General features: G+C 38.3%; 1 protein-coding gene and 1 long non-coding RNA gene across 4 annotated transcripts in view; one reads left to right on the forward strand and one right to left on the reverse strand.

Moving 5' to 3' along the window:
• DENND4A (DENN domain containing 4A) overlaps window positions 1-17,008 on the reverse strand; it is a 130,318-nt gene extending 113,310 nt beyond the window's left edge. For all 3 annotated transcript variants that reach the window (XM_029236846.1, XM_029236845.1, XM_029236843.1), the window contains exon 1: window positions 16,806-17,008. The gene's annotated coding sequence lies outside the window, so the exon portion shown is untranslated. The remainder of the gene's footprint in view (window positions 1-16,805) is intronic.
• Window positions 17,009-17,322: 314 nt separating this feature from the next.
• LOC114904184 overlaps window positions 17,323-22,549 on the forward strand; it is a 58,163-nt gene continuing 52,936 nt past the window's right edge. The window contains exon 1 of the long non-coding RNA XR_003795891.1: window positions 17,323-18,405. This is a non-coding gene — a long non-coding RNA (uncharacterized LOC114904184). The remainder of the gene's footprint in view (window positions 18,406-22,549) is intronic.

Here is a 22,549-nt window from a genome sequence, read left to right on the forward strand (position 1 = left end):
CAAAAAAAAAAAAAAAAAAAAAAAAAAAAGACCTTATATTGGATGGGTAAGATGGCTTAGGAAATAAAAACTTGCATTTTGCAAGCAGAAACATTTCTCTGACGGACCTCTCTAAAATATTAGTCTGTTGTTGTTTTGTTTCAATTAAGTCATTGCTGAATACAACTATATGAACACTATAAAAAGAGAAGTTAAGTGCTCGGCAATCAGTTAGGCCAAGCTCAAATCCTAGCTCCAGTTAGTGTTAGATTATCATACAAGCAAATAAACATGTGCTTAGGTTATGGTAAAAAAGTGCACCAAGAAAAGTTTAATTCAAATAATTTTATTTAAATAATTTAACAATGAGGGATCATCATTTTAAGAAATCAGAACTTTGCTGATTTTGCTTATCTTTATTTGATGGTTTGGAAATGATTTTGTTCTGAATTATAGAAGTAGCATCATAATCACTTCGAGACTTGATGATGTAAAGGTTTAGAGACAGGAAATTATGACTCTGATTCTCTCAATCATTCATCTAATAAACATTTACCAAATGTTTATTGAAAAGGACATGCGTCAGCGTTTTATTTTTGACCGTCCAGCATCTGAACTCCTTTACTACATTTAAAAAATCTGCCACTGTGTGTGTCTTGGAAGGAAGGTAAGCCCTAGAGTCAACCATGGAAGCCAAAAAGGCCAGATACTTGCTTTGCTATTTAGGAACCAGGCACATAGATTGGTCAATTAGATGCTTTCATGAAGAATTTGACTCTAGAGCTAAAGCTGCAGAGACAGTTTAAAATTCATTCTTACGGCAGTGACATACAGTACCCAGAGGCAGTGTTCCAGCAATGGCATCCAGCATCCTGTGGAGTCAAAGGTATCTTAAACATAAAGGACTTTTCTGTGGCATTACTTTGGCTATGGACTAGCCCTGAGGTTGATTAGTTGGTTTCCTATTTGTTCTCAGAGTCTGGTTCTCCAGTCTTTCAGTCATTTCTGTAAGCTAACTACTATCTCTCCAATAAATTCTTTTAAACCAAAGTTGATCTCTGTAGTTTGCAAACAAGAATCCCAAAATGGCAACCTTACCATATGCCAGGCTCTGTACCAGGCACTGGGAACACAAAGAGAAATAATTTATGTATGGCCTTGCCTTACCAGAGTTTAATAGAGAAGGCAGACAAGTAAACAAACAATCACTGTAAGTGATAAGACTATAACAGAAGTAATTACAGAAAGCACAAGAAGGACACACAGTTTGGGCTTCAGGAGTCAGAAAAGAAAGAGTTATCATCTAAATCTTGAAATATGAGTAGGGTAATAGAGGAGAGATGAAAGGGCATTCCAAACAAAAGGAGCAACAAATAAGAGGCATATGGCCTTTTCTTTGCTCATCACTTCCTTCCTACACAGTATCAAAAGCATAGTTGAAGGATAAAAGTGACAAAAGGCAGACTGATAGATTTGTGGAAAGGGATGAGAAACAGTTACAATTTGTGACCTGCGTGACAATAGTGGCATTTTTGAGCTTGCTACAGGAAAACAACCTCATACTCGAAACACACACACTCACCATCACCACTCCCACCACCGCAAAGCTGGCCACAACTATCTTTTCTCTCCTTCTCACCTATCTCAGTCACTTCTCAGAACAGTCAACTATGGACCTCTGGATTTGGGGTTTTTGGGGTTTTTTGTTTTTTGGGTGGTTGGTTATCTGCGACAGCTGTGGAACAGGAGTCATGAATGGGTGGATAAAGCAATTGAAAAGAGAAGTAAAGACATTAATCAACTGATCAGAGTAGTGAAGCAAAAAGCATTCTGCCAACTGCTCACACTCCTTTTGCTTAAAGGTAGGTATGACTCTACAGGAGAAAAACACTGACATAAAGTATTTTACAAAATAATTGTGTGTGTAATTTCAGTACTGACATAGATCATTTTTAGAGACTTATCTTTTAAAATTATACTAGGCTTATGCTATGTATTGTTTTCACTGTTTACTTTTATAAAAACTGTGATATTCATAAGTTTTATAAGCCCTTGCATTTTCAGTCATCCACTGTATGGACTTCTATGCTTGAACAGGAAAAAAATAACCATAAAAGTAAACTAACCAACCAACCACTATTAGAAAAATTTGATAAAGGAGCCTGAAAGCAAATGATCAGTGAAGACTCATTTTCAAAAGTGACATCACAGTTACAAACAAAATGATGAGTATTCTAAAATCTATAATCCTCCTTTGAAAAAAGAAGTATGCACTATCATGTGAAGGACAGATATGAAAAAGTAAGTTTTCATTTTAGCTTCAGTAAATTGAATGATGTAAAATTCACTTCAGTCATACCAAACTCCACACCACCTTTGTAAATTCAGTTCTTTCTGCCAGAATGCCCGTTCAAATGGCCAGCTCCTGTGTAATATTTGAGACATGCTCTTTGAAGCCCCTCCTGATCCCCTTCCCTAGAAGAGATTGTCATTCTCTTTCCTTATACTTTAAGACCATCCTGTACGTATCTCTATTACAATTATCACATTAACACTGTAATCATTTCTTTGAACATCTACTCTTCTCAACTAGATTAGGAATTCTTTGAGAGTAGGCAGTGTTACATCTCTAGCTCTGTAAATATGTTTTAGCACAGTCCCTAAAAAAGGAAGGCAGTCAGTAAACGCTTGTTAAATAGAAAATGACATGATGTATTAATAATAATATTAATATAAGATTATTTGTGTTTATGAAATAGCATGATTCAAACTTCAAATTCTATATGCAGAAGCTAAAAAATCAGCTCTTATCTGAAAAAGGGAGATATTTTTATAGCTTTCAGAATAACCACCTATGGACTGGGGATGAAATTAAGTTCTTTACTACTACATAAAGCTAATGAGTGGTCTCCTTTTTATTTCAAAAAAACCTTAATTTTATTTCACGTTATTTAGTATTCCTTTGCAATCACCACCTTTTATGGTATCTATGTAGCCTACCGACATACCTCTCCCCTGAGAGTTGTATGCCCTGTATGCACTCCCCTATCATAGGAATGGGGCCTGAAAAGTTCTCTAAAACCTTGGTTTCATCTGCCATAGCTGATTGGACCAGACATAGACATTCGCTTCAAACTGGATTTTTTCCCAGGGTTTAGCATGGGATCACAGAACCATGAGTGACTTTAAGAATTTAAGAGTTAGAGGACTTGTTTGGCCATGCGCAGTGGTAAAAGACAACATGCAGAGAGAGAAAAACGATGCAGACAAGTAGGGAGAGGCAGAAGAGATAATGCTGCCCCAGGGTGGGGAGAAAAAGTTGCCTGAGTTACTGATGAGTTTCCAGTTCCTGGTTCCCCTCCCCCTCATGAAGCCTGGTTGTACTTCTACCTTCAAAGTACAGTACTGTGAAATCCCCAGTACACTTGCCATCAACACTAATTCCCTTTTTTGAGTAAATTAGTTTGAATTTCGTTTCTAATACTCACAAACAAAAGAAATTTGATTTTAAAAACCTCAAAAAAGAAAATGTCAAGTAGGAATATAAAAATGTCAGTTAACCAGAGGAGGAAAAAAACCCTTGTTACATTGGTATCTTCAGGCATTTCTCAGCGTAAGAAAATGAAAAATATTCACCAACCATAACAGGTTCAAACAACAACCTATAAATCCAACTTCAGCATAGTTGTGAGTCAGTATGAATAAAATTATATTTCAAAGTTCAGGGGAACAAAGAGAGATTAAAGAATAGGGAGTATCTCAGAGCTTATTAGAACAAATTATTTTATAAAGAGAAATAATACCACTTACTACAATTTTGACCAAAAAGGGGGTGGGAATATGTCTTTTCTCGTGATAACAGCCAGTCCTATCTAACAAGCCTAAGTATCATTATACCGTTTTCCCCATCCATCTATACGCTTTTCTCATACAAACATGGCACTTCAGAGTCCTCAACTAAAATGCTCAGTGGCAGAAGACAGTGACCTTTAAAAAAAAGGAAGCGTTTTCCAACAGCACAGTCATTCTATGGCATTAGTTTCTAAAAAAAGACTGATATATTAGGTTTTCCATTTTTCTTTGAAATTAGTTTATTAGTAAGAAGTTTCCTTTGGCAACTCAGACTTTAAAAAAAAAACTAGTTTCTTTAGTATTTTCAAAGGGATAGTGAAGAAGAATGAATATTGATAACTTCTGTTCAAAATAAACATTTATAAGAAAAACTGAGTAGTTTCACATAATCAATATTTAGCAAGACTGGGAAAATCTACAAATGTAACAGCAAGTTCAGAGATAAAAACAAACAAACTAAAACAAACAGTATTTCTATCAAATTTGCCAAGATTATATAGACAGTTCTGGTGTTCAGAAAACAATGAGACGTTAAAGTAAAAGGAAAGGCTTATGAAAAATTGAACAGTGATTGCCATAAAAAAGATTTTAAGTAAACAAGTCCCAATTGTTTACAATAATGGAAGAAGGCAGAGGCATCGATCATTTTTAATGACTTATATTGCCTCCAGACTGTGTTTACTGAAATTACATTTGATTATGAGTGTCCAATATTCTCAGAATTTATTTTAAGCCAAGGAGTGAAGGGATAATGTGCAGGTTTGACTCTGAAGTGGGAATATTTCCAGTTTCCCCATTCTACCCCATTGTTCAATCTTTCTCTGCAACATACTTCAGTTTATCTCCCAAATTAATAAAAAGCACAATATCAGCAGAGCTATCACGCTCACACCTTAATCCATAATAGGAAAGGCTGGTTAATGCTACAGGATAGGCTATATGAAGACTAAGCATAAATAAAGGGCATTCCTAGAGTTTAAACAGTGTTATTAATAAGAAAAGTGTGCAGGAATTTAAAAAACTAATTAAGTAGAACAATTAAGAAATGCTAATCATCACTAATGCCAATTTCAAATTTGTGACAGAACACCAAATGCTGGAGCTGCAAGAAAGACTAATGGTTAGCTCGCCAAGACATTCTCAAAAGCTAGGAATTTGTCTTTCATTTTAAAACCCAGGATTAGTTGGTTTGTTTATTCATTCCCTAATTCTAGGACAGTGGGGGGACTCGAATACATAAATTAAAACATTCTAAGGGCAGCAATGGCTATAACACATTATTTACTGAACACTAAGTAAATTTAAGCTTCACAACAATCTTATGAAGACATCATTATCTTCATTTTACAAGGGAAGAAACTGAGGTACAGGGAGAGAGCACAGATAGTCAAAGAGCAAAGTCAGGTTTGCTAATCCCAGACAGTTTGGGTCCAGAGCAACTACTTTATACTGCCTCTCCAATACTAAAATAATTCATTCAACAAATTCTTAACTGAGTATCTTCTCTTGCGCCAGACACTGTTCTAGTTGCTTGAGACATAACATAGTTACTAACAGATTATTTCAGAAGGAACTTGACAATCCAGACAAGAGTATGGGTCTGACAACCCACAAAATGGGAGAAAAAATTTGCAAACGAAGCAACCGACAAGGGATTAATCTGCAAAATATACAAACAGCTCATGCAGCTCTATGTCAAAAAACCAAACAACCCAATCAAAAAATGGGCAGAAGATCTAAATAGACATTTCTCCAAAGACAACACACAGATGGCCAAAAAGCACGTGAAAAGATGCTCACATTGCTAATTATCAGAGAAATGCAAATCAAAACTACAATGAGGTATCACCTCACACCGGTCAGAGTAGCCATCATCAAAAAGTCTACAAACAATAAATGCTGGAGAGGGTGTACAGAAAAGGGATCCCTCCCACGCTGTTGGTGGGAATGTAAATTGGTACGACCATTATGGAGAACAGTATGGAGATTCCTTAAAAAACCAAAAATAGAACTACCATATGATCCAGCAATCCCATTCCTGGGCATATATCTGGAGAAAACTCTAATTCAAAAAGATACATGCACCCCAATGTTCATAGCAGCACTATTTACATTAGCTAAGATATGGAAGCAACCTAAATGTCCATTGACAGATGAATAGGATAAAGAATATGTACTACTTATATACAATGGAATACTACTCAGCCATATAAAAAGAATTGAAATAATGCCATTTGCAGCAACGTGGATGGACCTAGAGATTATCATACTAAGTGAAGTCAGACAGAGAAAGACAAATATCATATGATATCACTTATATGTGGAATCTAAAACAAATGATACAAATGAACTTATTTACAAAAGAGAAACAGAGTCACAGATATAGAAAATAAACTTATGGTTACCAGGGGGAAAGGGGGGGAAGGGATAAATTGGGAGATTGGGATTGACATATACACACTACTATATATAAAATACATAACTTGGACTTCCCTGGTGGCACAGTGGTTAAGAATCCACCTGCCAATGCAGGGGACACAGGTTCCATCCCTGGTCCAAGAAGATCCCACATGCTGCGGAGCAGCTAAGCCCATGAGCCATGACTACTGAGCCTGCGCTCTAGGGCCCGCATGCCGCAACTACTGAAGCCCGTGTGCCTAGAGCCCGAGCTCCGCAACAAGAGAAGCCACCGCAATGAGAAGCCCATGCACCGCAATGAAGAGTAGCCCTCACTTGCCACAACTAGAGAATGCCACACGCAGCAATGAAGACCCAACGCAGCCAAAAATAAATTAAAAAATATATTTTTAATAAAAATGAAATAGATAACTAATAAGGACTACTGTATAGCACAGGGAACTCTACACTCGATATTCTGTGATGACCTATGTGGGAAAAGAATCTAAAGAAGAGTGGATGTATGTATATGTATAACTGATTCACTTTGCTGTACAGCAGAAACGAATACAACATTGTAAATCAACTATACTCCAATAAAAATTAAAAAAAAAAAGTATGGGTCTGAAAAGGCTTTCTGGAGGAGATAAAGCCTATGCTGAGTCTTAAAAGATGCAGAGGAGTTAGGCAAAAAGAAAAGGGAAGAAGAAAATGAAGTCATTCCAAGAAGATGGACTACATAAGCAATGGTCAACAGTTCAGAACTAGCATGTACATTCAAGGAATCTTCAAAAAGTAGTTTTTTATGGCTAGAGTGGAAAATGGAAAGCAGAAATTATGAGTTAAGATAGAGAACCAGTCCCAAATCATGATGAGGCTTAATGACCTGGTAAAGAGTTCAGACTTTATTCAGTTGACAATGGGGTGTTAAAGAAGAATTTTCTAACTGTGTTTTAGACTTACCAGTCCAGCAATTCTGATGTGAATATTACAGAGATAAAAATGAAGACAGGAAAACCAGTGAGAAGGTAAGGAAGTAGTTCCTAATAAGGCAGTGGCTGAAACAGGGATACTAGGGAAATGATCGATTCAAAAAATATTCAGGTGGCAAAATCAGCAGAATGAATAGCAAATGAATGTATGTGAGGAGAGAGGAAGAGGGAGGAAACATGAAAGACTCCAAAGTTCCTTGAATGATGAAGTCAATAGTCCAGATGTCTTTGAAAAACAGTAAATCAAAGAAAACCTTTAGATAGGTAAATAAGTTCAACTTGGACAAACGGAGTTTAAAGTGAAGATACATAAGCAGTTAGATAAGACAATCTCTGATGCTTTGAATACTAATGCTGGAAAAACAGCCTGGTGGGTGATTGGTAGATACACAGTAACTGAAACCACAGGGATAACTACGACTTGCTTACTGTAAAGGCTGAGAGGGGCAACTGGCTAACCCTGGGACCACCACTTCTTTTGGGACAGGCAGAGGAAGGCAAGCCCTCAAAGGGAATGATCAACACAATGAGAAGCTCCAGGATAAACAGAAGAGGGCAGCAGGGTGGAAGTCAAGGGGTTGAGTTTCTTGAGAAAATGGCCAATGGTATTATTGTCATTGGTTACTTTAGCAAGAGCAAGTTTAGTGACATAAGAAGTAGAAATTAGGGCTTCCCTGGTGGCACAGTGGTTGAGAGTCCGCCTGCCAATGCAGGGGACACGGGTTCGTGCCCCGGTCTGGTAAGATCCCACATGCCGCGGAGCGACTAGGCCCGTGAGCCATGGCTGCTGACCCTGCGCGTCGTCCGGAGCCTGTGCTCCGCAATGGGAGAGGCCACAACAGTGAGAGGCCCGCGTACCGCAAACAAACAAACAAACAAACAAAAAAGAAGTAGAAATTAGACTGCAGTGGGATAAAGAGTAAATGGGACAGAAAAGACATAATTTCAGCCAATGCAGATTACCATATCAATTTTCTCGTCTATAAAATTGAGGTAATGGGTTATTTTGAGCACTAAATGACTTACTACATGTAACCTCACCTGTAAGTAACGCTACAAGCCCTCATGCTCACTGCACGTAGCCACACTGGGTGTCTTTCTGTTCTTATCTCAAACTCCTTTTCATGGGAAGGCTTTGCATTTGATATTCTCCCATAAGAATCACTCTTTCCTCAACTCTTCACATAACTGGCTCTTTCTCATCTGTCAAATATCATCTCCTAAGAGAGGACTTCCCTAAGAAGTACCCTAAGGACCCTCTCAGTCATTCTCTCACATCATTGTGTTTTACTTCCTCTGTAACTCTTACAACACTTTGAACATTTCTTATTTAGAGGTAATATAGCAAAGTGATTGAGAGTGTAGGCTCCACAATCAGACTGGCTACATACGAATTCCAGCTCTGCCATTTACTAGCTACGTGACTGTGGTCAAGTTGCTAAATCTCTCAGTGTCTTAATTTCCTCATCTTTAAAAGGGGCAAAATAATAAAGTACTTACCTCACAGACTTCTTGAGGGAATTAAATGAGTTAATCCATATAAAATTACTATAAGAATACAGGTTAATTCTGAGCACTCAAATATTATTATATATTTGTTTACTTGCAAGGATCTTAATGCTCCACTGAACAGCATTTCTCAAAATGTACTATGAAAAATATCTGAAGCTGGAATAACTCTAAGTCCAAATCATAAATATATCAACCAATAACCAAATGACAGAGTACTATTCTGACTAAACCTCAGGAAGTTTTACTTTCAGAAAAGGGATTTTTTTTTTTTGGCCACGAAAGTCAGAGAGAAAGAAAACCATACAGAGCTAAGGCTCTGTAATTAGTAAGGGAAATTTTTTTGATAAGTTTTATATATATAATTACTTGTAATTTAGACCAGCCTATAAGAAGTAAAATTAAAATATGGAGGACAGAGAAAAAAAGGTTCTGAAAGGTCCTGACCTAAGTAACTGTGGAAAATAGTGTTTTGACTGGGAACTCTAAACGACAAAAGGATTTAAAAAAAAGATAAAACTTCTCTAGTTGTTAAAGTCATTTCTCACCAGGATATGGTTAACAATTATGAAACTGTGCATGTATAATGAGACTGAACAAACAAGTAAGTGGACTGTGGATGATGAGAACCGGGTTTCTCATTTCTGGAGAGTAAGGTTACAGATAAGCATGGGGGCAAGGATAGAATGAACCATGTGGTACTGAAGCAGAGTCAAAGATATCAGTATGAACTCATGTTTGGCTTCATTTAGATTCAGATGGACATATAGGTAAAAAAAAAGTTATATGTCTGTATACATGTGTTAGTATACATACATATATTTCCTAGGTCTGTACACTGAGGTCTAAAAGCAATGATATCCCAACAGCAATGAGCATACTCAGTGCCCAAATCTTGGTTTCTAATATCCTTCTGTAATAAAAGTAACCAGGGATCCTTGAAAAAATGGTTGATTATAGGGCTGGGGCAGGGAATATAAAAGATTAGCCTGGAGCATCTTGTAGTGCCAGAAAGTATGGAAGTGCTCAAAAAAACAGAACAATGGTTTATGTCCTGTTGGTCACAGGAACCAACCTGAAAGAGGTGGAACAACTTGAGCAACAAAATAAGGTAGTATAGGAGTATAACCCAAATTTAGAAATAAATATATGTAAGTCCATATTGATATAAATGATTAAATAAATAAATGGGGGAGAAAAGGAAAATCTCCCTTAAAGAAGAATCCCAAGTAATTTTGTAGATACTCACCCGTCGAGGAGTTAGAGCTTAACTTCCTACCCACTGAATATGGTCTGCACTTAGTAACTTATTTCCAAAACGCAGCATATAGGAAAACTTTACAGTAGAGAAACCTGGCAAACACTACCTCAGCCAGGTAATCAAGGTTAAAAATATCAGTGATAAGTCATATTGATGGTATGTACCCTTGATACGATATAATGAGAACAGCATTTTATCTCTGCAGTCATCCTCCCCAAAACCCATAACCCTAGTCTAACTATGAGAAGAACATCAGACAAACCCAAATTGAAGGACATGCTACAAAATCTCTGACCCATACTCCTCAAAACTGTCAAGGTCATCAAAAGCAAGGAAAATCTGAAAAGCTGTCACAGACCAGAGGAGCCAAAGGAAGCATAATGACTAAATGTAGTGTGGTATTCTGGATGGAATCCTGGAACTGAAAAAGGACATTAGGTGAAAACTAATGAAATCTGAATAAAGTATGGACTTTAGTTAATAGTAATGTTCCAGTGTTGGTTCCTTAGTTGTGACAAATGTAAAACAGAAGTGTCGGATATTAGCAATAGGGGAAACTGGGTGCAGGGGATGTGGTAACTCCCTGAAACTTTTCTGTAAATGTAAAACTATCCTAAAATTAAAAGTTCATTTAAATAAATTAATAATAATAATAACAATAGCAGGGAAGTTATTGCCTTAACCAGACTGACTTTAGTCCTTTAAGTCATGTATAGAGGGTTGGACAAAAACAGAAACAGTTAGTACTATGCAAAACAATCTCAACACTGATGAACAATTTATAATACTGTATATGTAAGTGCCTAAAGTCATTTCATATGTGCATATTTTTATTCCTTAGTTGATAAGAACTTTAGGAGCAGAAAACTCTCCTCTAAGCAGGAAGCCACTCAAATTTTAGACTAAAACAAAACTGTGGTACTAATTATTATTAATAAAAATTCCACCTGGTTTTTGAAGTCCACAAAATTGAAATAGTTTTAGTTAAAATATATCCACAGTACATTACTGAAACATTTTCTCATAGTTTCAGAGGGAGAGAAATATAACTATACATATTTTAAGAAAATACATTGGGAAGTTCACTAATAACAATATACTATAATGTAAAATTCACAATAACTTGGGTCCATAATGGTCACTGTTAAAGAGATTTCTAAACTCCAAAAATAAAAAGAACACTTCACTAACGTTTGTAACTATCTTGAACATATTTAAAAACCAAAAAACCTATTACAAAAATGTCTAACAGAAAATGTGTAAAGGATATAGGCAAATCACTGAAGAGTTAACCAAAAATGCCCATATAATGCCGCGGAGCAACTAAGCCCGTGCGCCCCAACTACTGAGCCTGTGCTCAAGAGTCCCCAAGTCACAAATACTAAGCCCGCGGGCCTAGAGACCGTGCTCCGCAACAAGAGAGGCCACCTCAATAAGAAGACCACGCACCGCAACGAAGAGTAGCCCCCGCTCACTGCAACTAGAGAAAGCCCGCGTGCAGCAACAAAGACCCAAAAGCAGCCAAAAAAAAAAAAGCCCATACATAAGAAAATATGAAGGGAAATAAAAATAGAACACAAATGAAATGCCATTTCAGATGGCAATGAGATTGGAAAAATCCAAGAGTCTGACAACACCAACTGCTGGTAAAGATACGGAGAAATAGAAATTGTTTGTCAGTATCCTATAAACACCCTGTAAAGGGGAAAAAGCATATACCCTAAGACCCAACAATTTGACAATCAGGTATATGACCTGGAGAAACTCTGGCATGTTGCTTGAGGAGATGCAAGGATTTCATGAGGCACTATTTATAACAGATAAAAAATGAAAGCAATCTAAATGCTTATCAATAGAAGAAATGACAAATTGCAATATATTTATTCAATGGAACACTACAAATCAGTAAAAAATGAATGAACTAGACCTATAGTGCCAACAAGAATTGAGGGGAAAAAAAGTAAAATAAAGAAAACAAGTTTCAAAATGTGTATACCATGACATAATCATATTAATAGCTGGTTAAATTTACCAGCACACTTAAAAAAAAAAAAGTGCCAGGCACAGTTTTAAGCAGCTTATATAAATAAACTCATTTACTTTTTACAACAACCTTATGTGGCAGACATTTCTATTATCCAGATTTGATAGATGAGGACAATGAGGCACAGAAAAATTTTAAAACATGCCTGAGGTCACAAAACTATTAAGTAACAGAGTCAAGATTCAAACCTAGGGAGTTATGTCTCCAAAGTCCACACTCTTCAAAAGCATCCAAAGCAATGTCATGTACTACTCAAATACATACAATTTATTAAAAGGTAAACTGGAAGGATACACATCAAATTTATCACAACAATTGCCAGGGAGGGGATGTAAGGAGAGAAGGAAAGAGGATGAAATTGGGGAGAACAAAAGGGGCTTTAACTTTATCAGCAATGTTCAAGTAAAATATAAAGTTCTACGCTGCTCTTTTAGAATTCAGTGTGATACCGATGACATATGTGGTTCTTTTATATTAAATGCACATCTCAAGCAAAAATGAAAAAAATGTCAACGTTTTGTATGGTATGTGCATTGTTCACTACTTTTTGTAATTTTCTGTATTTTTTAAACTTTTCAAAAACAAAATGCCTCCTCTATAAAACAATATTATAACAAAAATAAAAAGAGTGACATCCCTGATGGCGCAGTGGTTAAGAATCTGCCTGCCAATGCAGGCGACACTAGTTTGAGCCCTGGTCTGGGAAGATCCCACATGCTGCGGAGCAGTTAAGCCCCTGCGCCACAACTACTGCTTCTGCGCTCTAGAGCCCGCAAGCCACAACTACTGAGCCCATGTGCCACAACTACTGAAGCCCGTGTGCCACTGCAATGAGAAGCCCGCGCACCACAACGAAGAGTAGCCCCCGCTTGCCGCCAACTAGAGAAAGCCCACACAAAGCAATGAAGACCCAACACAGCCAAAAATAAATAAACAAATAATTTTTTAAAAAATAAAAAGAAATTTAAGAAATTTCCAATCTCCATATTTCTGGTTTTATTTGGAAATGCAAACAGCTAAACTGTGAGTTTATATATGTATATATACTTTAACATACATATGGAAAATGCATTTTTACAGGCCTCAAAAGAGATATACTAGAAGTATATCAGAAACAGTATCTCTTACTTTACATTTTGATGACTCACTCTTCTCAGGGAAAATGAAGTATATATAGCACTAGCAAGAAAGCTCCCTTGATACCTTTCTACCTCTTTTTTCTGCTGCTTTCTACTTGTTGGTGGTTTTTAAAAGAAGGAAGCAAGAAGAAAGTACCAAGAAATTGTCACATACTTTAAAAAATAACAACAGCCATAGATGAACATATATGCAGCCCTTCTGAACTTAAGATTCCCCCACATACAATCAAGTAATGTTCCAAAAATTTATTTGTAAATTGGTTGTCTGGAACTCAGAACATACTTTCCCATAAAGAAAGTTAAAAGAGGATGTGAGCACCAGGAAAAAGATACTGCCTGAGGCGCCAGGGCATGAGCAGTGGGACAGAAAAAACAGAGTATACAATATGCACTGATGAACCAAGAAGAAAAGAAAGGTTCTCTACCAGAGTTTGAGGTTAGAAACTTCATTTCATTCATTCACCTTTGTATACTCAGTGACTAGCAAAGTACCTGGCACCTCATAAACATTCACAAACTGCTGACTGATGAGGTAATGAGGAAAAGACTTAAGTCAAGCAGTCCATCAATAGGTGGCACTGGCAACACAGAACAGTTAGGGTGTAAGACACAAACAGAAAAGAAGTTGGAGAGTAACGATGTGCATTAATCGGAGCATCCACATATGGAAAACTATTACCAGGCTGGTGCTGGTAGCTAGGAGAATGCCTTCACCTGTATTATTGGCTGTTTCCATTATTGTGTATATTGCATAATCACCGTATTTTCAGTTAGTTTGGCTAATAATGAATCATAAGGTAGTTTCTCTGTTGGGGCGGTGGTTATGTGGGATTTTCAGGATTTTCTCCTCTGACTCTTGAAAATATTTTAATGTCATTTTAGTGATTATTAGAGTAATACTATTCAGAAGACAGAACAAAGTACAAACACTAAAATAGAAGTTACCTATAATCCTATCATCCAGAGATAATGTCTTTTAATATTTTATGTACTTCCTGCCAATCATTTTGCCATATATGTGATATATTATAAGTAATAACATAGTAATTCCTTATATTCTGATTTTTATCTCAAGATTATATTGTGCTTTCTCATGTTAGTAAATATCTTTTAAAATGACTTTTAATAACTGCATTTACCACACAGATTAACCATCATTAATTTCACTAATCCTCTATTATATGGCATTTTAACTATCACAAATTTTTCACTATTATAGTAACAACTATATAAATTAATCCTTTCTTATGTATAAAGTTCTACACTGCTATTGTAGAATTCAAAGTGGTAATTATGATACACAGTAATAAGTAATAAAGTAATAAGTAATAATAAGTAATAAAGCATGGAGTGCTTGACTTCCCCCAACCCACAAATTCTACTGAGCAATAATCAGTAGGACATTGAACAAACAAACAAGAAAGGAAGAAATTTTATCAAGTTTTCTTCATTCTCTTCTTCTACACCTTGTAGGAAGGAGGAAAAAGTCCTGAAAGGTAAGTCTCTGATATCAGAGAGGACAAGAACAGCAAGCCAATCTTCCTGCTACAGCCACTTCTGTTTTCCACTTAGAATAAGGAGCCATCAATTTAAATAGGAATAAACAACATTTATAATATATCAAACATCTGTTTGTATTGGTGCTTAAATCTAGGTTTTCATAGTAAGTAGACTGCTTAGAAAAATTCTGCAAACAGAAAAGATAATGTAATTAATATATCACTCAGTGAGAACACAGTTTTCTTTTACAATTCCTCCATGATTTTTATTATTTTTTGAATGAATTAGAAAATGTCATGTACTGTATTTCTTCCCTCTTATAGCCTCCCAATTATTCCAAATTTTATTCAAGCTGCCACAAATAGGTCAACAGCTCCAGGAGCTTAAGAATCAATAACTATTTAAGCCAGTGGTAATTCATGTGGAAAAGTTCAGAACAAATCAGCATCAGCTTCCTGGCTCTCTTGCACAATCAGAAAATTTATATCGCTTCACCAATTTTCAAAAGTGTAAATTTGTGTACATAAATTTAAAACTCAGGCCAAATTTTACTTACATTTATTCCCAGTACTGGGCTGCTGTCAAGATCAATTACATTCTTATAAAACCCACAATGAAGTTAAGTCTATGTTTAATCATTCAGAAAAAGAAAATTATGTAACATATAGTATGTACAATAATGACGATGATGATAATATATACTATTCTGGACTCCTACCGAGAGCTGCAGTTCAAAGGGAGAATGTGAAAATGAGGTAGAAGTTACCAAAAATGTTTAATTTTGGCCGAAAGAAAACAAAGTTCCCGTAAAAGCGGCCAAATACAATCTTTTGTTTCATTATAAATTCAAACGGGGTTCAAATAGCTCAGAAATTATGTATACTTAGGTTTTCAAAGGCTGAAATCCCAGTATCTACTCTAGACATAAAATTGTATAACTTACCCCAAGAGTCCTTACTTATTACCCAATCTTAGGTCCCCCGGAGACTACTTTTTACAATAATCTCAAATGTACTACAATAGATTAGTGTAACCTGGGTTACGCTGTTTACAGGTGTCTCCGCCTCCTTCCCCCAAGAGGAGAGAAGAGGTAGACTAGGGCAAGCAGAAAATAGAAAGAGACCATATACACCAAACAACAGCTTGTAATCTTGTAAAATTGCTTCTTTTAAACTTGGACTATTATTTTCATTAACGGATAATATTTTAAAGAATAACATATTCACGTAGTAATACAATTTCTGCCCTCACGGGTCTCTAGCTAGCTGACACGCGTTTTCTCCTCAGATAAATACATGCCTGTTGACTGATGCCTATCCTGCTGCTGCAAACAAAAAATAACTGTCCTATAAGACAAAAACCCTTCTCTAAGGCTCCAGGCGTAACCATACGTTTGAATTAAAAGCACACTGGAACAATAACAAAAATCTTCCAGCACATCTGTCAGTTAAAAGTACGATAACGAAACGCTGTCGCTGCGACCCAGTTTTAGGTCACAAGCTTCCCCCCCTTCCAAGAAAGCGGTAAACTTCAAAGGGAACAGTGGCTACCAGTAATTGTTTACCCTCTCCCGCCCCCGCCCCCCAAAAAAGACTGGGAAAAAAACCCAAACTGGACAAGTTGGACGTTTAGCAGGTTCACGCTGGTCGGAGTAGGCTAGGCAGACCTCTGGGAGGAAAATCGGGCCTCTGGGGGCCAGCCAGGATCCAGCTGCCGCCTGTTTAAAACAGCGAGCAGGTGGGATTCCGGGAGGCCACCTCCGTCTTACGTAACGGGCTTGTCAAAATCCCAGCTCCAGGACCTCCCCTTTCACCGCCCCCGCCCCCACCCCCAGCTCCCAACAAGAGCCCCAGGCCAGCCCGGAATAGAAAATCCGGAATGAAAACACAGGAGTCCCCCCAGCATCCGACGCAGAGGCGCGGGTGCTACACTCAGCACCGCCGCGCCATCCGGAGCAGACCCAGCTCTCGGAGGACGGCCAGGCTCCGAGAAATCCCCGGGCGGAGGTCGCGGCCATCCACGCCACATCTCCGAGTCCAGCCGGCCCCACTCCCGTGCCCGCGGCTGACACCGCTCCGGGCAGTGACAGCTCCACATGCCACCGCTGTCCGCGCTGGCGCCCCCACACTCACCTCACCGCTGGCTCCCTCGCGAGCAGCTGGTCGAGCTTGGAGAGCGGTGCCGCGTCCACTCACCAGCGGCGTCGGGACACGAGAGGCTGAATGCCGCGGGGCTGAGAACCCGCTTAGCTCATTCCCAGCCCGGCGCTCCGCCCTGCGCGGCACCCCCGCCCGCCCAGGCCTGCCGTCTCAGTCAGACGGGACTCCCCCTCCCCTCGCGGCCGCCGCTGCCTCCGCCTCCTTCTCTGGTTCCAGCCGCCGCGGCCGCCGCCGCTGCGACCGGCGCCATCTTGACAGTGACGGAGTGGGCGGAGGCGGGGATCGCGGCCTGTGAGCGCCAATAGAGGGCCAGTCCCTTGCCTGAGGGGGCAGGACAGGGACAGGTTGAGGGTCGCAGGGTCCTAGCGCCCGATACTGCTATGGGCGTCGAAGGTGGGCGGAGCTGAGGGGCGTTCTCTCTTGTCGCGCGGTAGAGTTGGGGAAGTGCGCCGTGGTTCCCCTTCGCGTTGGGAGATCCGGACCCCTAGGCGAAAGTGGGCGGCATACACCTTCCCTTCCCCTTTCACCACCCCGAGGGTCAGGGATCCGTCATGGGCCAACTGACTTGTTTCCTCGTTCCTCCCCAGCCGTCCCAGGAGTCCTGACATTGGCTAGCCAGAGCTCGTCGCGTCTGCCTGAAAGGCCGCTCCTCTACCAAGAGCGCTCAGATTCCCCAAGAAACCCCCTGAGGGGTTAGCAACCACCTCTAGTAGGTTTCGGTCCCAAGATACTGAAGGTCAGGTAAAATGGGGAATTCAGGAGGGTTCTCTGAAAAGTACGTTGATAAAACACCTATTGTTGACTGAAGGGGTGTAGATTACATTGGATTAATGGGATATGGCCTACTTACACCTGGCTGTGGTTCCACCATCAGTGGCTGTTGGCAAGTTGCCTCTGAAAAATGAGGATAATAAAGGCTGATTACTGCTACAGGGTTGCTTTGAAGGTTAAATGCTGTAATATATGTGAAGTGCTTAGCATAGTACCTGAAAGTACTCAGTGAATGTTAGATATTATTACATGGACAAATGAAGGAAGAAATAGGACCCTAAAAGGTTTCAAGTCAACTCTCCTAAATTGTGCAGAATAGGCTTTAATCCCTTGTACTAACCAGGTTTACAGCTCTATTTCCTATCTCCACTTCTTTCATTGTATTCAGTCAGTCAGTCAACAAACATTCACCGAAACTCAAACAGACACTGAGGGGACACACTGGTGAGGGAAACAGAAAAGGTCTGCCTTCATGGAGCTGACAGTCTAGTGGGAAAAAGAGGGACAAAAGTACTTCATCACATTTTGAAGGAAACATGCTATAAATGTTATGAACAGAAATCTGGGAGAGCAAATACCAGGATAGCTTAAAAAAAACCAGAGTGGTCAAGAAAGGCCCATCTGAGGGATGAGAAGGAGCCAGTAGAGAAAGGAACCAGCCAGTAGAGAAATGCCCTGGGGAATTGTTTAAGGCAGAGGAAACAGCTGTGCAAAGGACCTGTGGTAAGAAGGAACTTGGCTGTTGGAACTAAGTGCTGGAGAATCCATGGTGCAAGGAGGAGCCTACCCTGAGAATGGAGAGGTGAGTGTGTAAGCAAGTGAGGGCCCATTCCCCCAGGCCCTAAGAAGACATAAAAACAAGATTGGGTTTTATTGTAATTGCTGCTGAAAGCTATTGAAGAGTAAGGGATGCCTGTTAGAGCAGGGAATTGGGAACAGTGATGTTTGGGTTATGACATCATATCTTTATTTCAGGCAATATATGGGCCAAAGAACTGGATTAACGGTAAAACAAAACAAAACAAAAAAACCTGGGGTTGAGCCTCTTCAACACTAAATTGTTCAAATTATATGTTCTGATCTTCAATTTCCTTATTGATAAAAAAAAGTGAGCATCACATAAGACTGTATACAGAAAAATGCTACTTTCACTGAAAATTATTAAATAATGTAATTTCTTACTAAATGTTTTGTATGTCATGTACAGTTGCCTAATCAGTGCTATTTGATAAGTACATTTACTGGTTTATTTAACTGATTACAAGTAGTAATCCAAATCGGTGATTCTTACTCATTTTTGCACAGAGTGCTACTAAAGAAAAGAATATGAACTGTTATAAATGTGTAGTTTACTGATGCTGTAGTTCCAAATGTGTTAACTGCTTAGCTCTGCACTTTCTCATGAAGTTTGATATCAAGCCATGAATTTTTAAAAAACATTTTCATTGTGGTAAAATATACAAAACATAATATTTACCATTTTAACTATTTTCAAGTGTACAGTTCAGTGGCATTAAGTACATTGTTGTGTAACCATCACTACTGCCCATTTCCAGAACTTTTTCATCATCCCAAACTGAAACTCTGGACCCAGTAAATTATAACTCCTATTCTACTTTCTAAGACATGTATCTTTTTTTTCTTAACATCTTTATTGGAGTATACTTGCTTTACAATGGTGTGTTAGTTTCTGCCGTATAACAAAGTGAATCAGCTATACGTATACATATATCCCCATATCTAAGACATGTATCTTTGAAAGGTATCTGGTGAGTTCCCCCCAACACCCAAAAAAACCACAAAATGGCAGTGGCCTTGGTGATCAGTAGGATTGTTTGCTCCCATTGAAGGGTTTAATGGACCATATAAGTTTATTATGATGATTATTTTTCTTTGGCCTCGCCCCACGACTTGTGGGATCTTAGTTTCCCAACCAGGGATTGAACCCTGGCCCATGGCAGTGAAAGTGCCAAGTCTTAAACACTGGACCACGGGGGAATTCCCCCATGTAAGTTTAGAAACCACCACCCAATAAACAAGAGGAAGAAATAAGTGTAAGTTTTTAGCTCAGATGGCTAACACATCATACTACTAATGAGGAATACTAATATAGGATCAGTTAATTTTTAGCACTGAAAAACTGTTCCGTGACCGTAAAATGTGCTCTGTAGTCTTGTAAATGTGTGCTCCAAGATGACCCAAACAACCTGCCCCTCTATGTATAACTACTCTAAATGCGTATATTTTTAATGCTGTTAATTTTCATTAAAAAATAAGTGATTCCAGCTCTGGGTAAATTTAATTTTAAGAAGTACTCTTCTGTGAAGAATGGATTAGAAAAGAGCAAGAGAGAAGGAAGCCTATTTTTGCCACATTTCAGATAACCCAGCATTCCATAAAGTTATAAAGTTCAAAAGATCAAGATCTTGGCCTGAAAATACTGAGTCGACCACTTCTTTTGTATTTTTAAGCACATCCTACATGCAGCATTTTAACTCCACTAAACAAAAAGTTAAATCTCTTTTCCAGGCCAGACCCTTCCTCTCTGCTGCCCATTGTCATTCACAGTGTTCTTATCCCCAAAGTGAGGATATGGCTGTAGGCCAATCAGTGATTACAAGCGAGAGGTTATAGCATAAATGCTCAAGAGGGAACTTTTGGGGATGATGGATATCAAGATTACTATCCAGATTGTAGTGATGGTTTCACAGATGTGTACATACATCAAACTTATCAAGTTGCACACTTTAAACGTGTAGTCCAGTGTATGTCAATTATTTCGCAATAAAGCTGTAAAAAAAAATTAGAAGTCCAATTGGGAACCTCCCATTCTTTCCCCATTGGACACAGATTTAGCCTTTTATTGGTTTTAATTGTTGTGAGATCTATCGGGTCAGTTCCTCTTCGAGGAGTAGCTTGGTGTATCAAACATTTGACTAGCAACAAAAAGCACTTTTTTAACTGGCAAATAAACTCACATATTTTCATGTACATTACAGAATACCAATTAAAATACTATAGACATATAATTGCAAGCATAGTTTACAGAATGGAATTCTAAAAAGTTTCAAAAGTTGAAAAGTTTTGAAGTGTTTTTTTTCTTAATCAAAGATAATACTTTCTGAAAGAACATACTAAAAAGCAGTAGAAAAACAATAAGCAGTATTTGACTGCATATTCAGGAAATGCTTCTAAGTACCTCACCGCCCTTAACAGTCATATAAGGAGTCCTTTCAGCATATGTCACTATAGTCACAGTTAAACAAACTTGAACGCTAAATGTGATTTGGTCAAGGGAGTCTAACAATGCAGTCATGGCCAGATGGAAAAGTGTGGCTTAGAAATTTGGGCCCCATGCCATTTCTGAAATTATGTCATCTCTTACACCTGGAACTCTATCTGGCTATTTCTTAGAAATTAGTTTTAAATGCTGTGGTTTGAACAATGCATGGAGGAAAACTATGAAACCAGTAACAGTTTAAAGCACTGGGAGCTCAAGCTGTTGTACCACCTAATCCTCTCCACCTGTTAAATCTGTTCAGCTTAATTGCTAGACCAAAAGTTTTTTATGTCTTTAAAGTTACCCATGTCTTGGGAAGAGTAATCTATAAAGCTGTTCTTGATATCTATCCCTTGTGGCTTCCTTATGGGTAAGAAAGCCTTCCACTAGGAATTTATGGTCTTTTAGAAAATCTTTGGATGTGTCCCAAAGCAGAACACACAGTACCAAATTCTATTCATTGTGAGAAAGTGTTAGAATGACATTCCAGTATATTTAATCTACAAACTAAAATTTATTGGCAATGTTGTCAGATTATCATTTTATTTCTTATAAACACAAACCTGATGACATACTTTTCGAAGAGAAATTATCTGAACAACTTGCAAAAATAATAGTGAGAAATGTCATGTTGCAAATAACAAATTCAAAACCTGACACTTGAGAGGAGTGTCCAGGGACAGGAGGGCTGCAGCAGTCTGAGCCACTGTTCTCTCTACCCTCTTGGTGGCTGAGGAGTCATATCTTTGAGTCAGCACTTTTTCACAAATTGGAAAATTATCACTTCTCACCATCTTCCTCAAGTTAATGCTTTTACCTCTCTCAACAATTCCTTCTAAATTCAACTTTTAGTTTTTAAATGATCTTCAAAAGAAAGTTATTTTTCTATAGAGTATCTTAGCTATCATTGTCCACAGTCAAGTATTTTCAGAACGTTTAACAAATTCTCTTCTGTCAGCATTTATACACAAAGCACTATGCAGGACACAGAAGGAAACGAAGGTAGATAAGCGCATATTAGAGGCACAAAGTATGTTCCCAGGCCATGTAACTTTAATAAAAATCAAACTGTGAGAAGTTCTGCACTAAATGTTTAAACTCATTGCTCTTGGAGCTTAGGGAAGTTGAGTGATTAATTCTGAGTATGGGGATTGAAGGTGATGAATAGATGACATTTGAACCAATCCAGAGAGAACTTAGACTTTCTATGCCTTAGACTTTGATGCCTATGTGAGGGCATCATTGTTTGGGATGTGAGGGTGGGAGTGATACAAAATAGGAAAAGCTTTTGTTTTTTCTCTGAATCTTTATAACAGATGTATTAGAATTGTTCTCAACAAATGAAAGAAATGCTCAAAAATTGTTCCAGCACTTTGACTCTCTTTGGGAGTGGCCAAAGGTTCAAATAATTTGGAAGGATGGTTGGATATCTGTGCTGACTTACAGGAAATATGAGTCAGCTCTTCTCACGTACTCAGCACTGTTGTTACAGCTAGGATATTTGGGAAACACGAAGCTGAACAAATCAGACACTGTAAGTCTTTTCTTTTTATTGATTGGCCCAGGCATGTATCCTGCAAGGGTAGACAACAGGGATGCCCTTTTTTTTTTTCTAACGTTTTTATTGGAGTATAATTGCTTTACAATGGTGTGTTAGTTTCTGCTT

Source organism: Monodon monoceros, unplaced genomic scaffold, assembly GCF_005190385.1.
Source record: "Monodon monoceros isolate NGI ecotype Baffin Bay Population unplaced genomic scaffold, NGI_Narwhal_1 Super_Scaffold_21, whole genome shotgun sequence".
NCBI classification, from domain to species: domain Eukaryota; kingdom Metazoa; phylum Chordata; class Mammalia; order Artiodactyla; family Monodontidae; genus Monodon; species Monodon monoceros.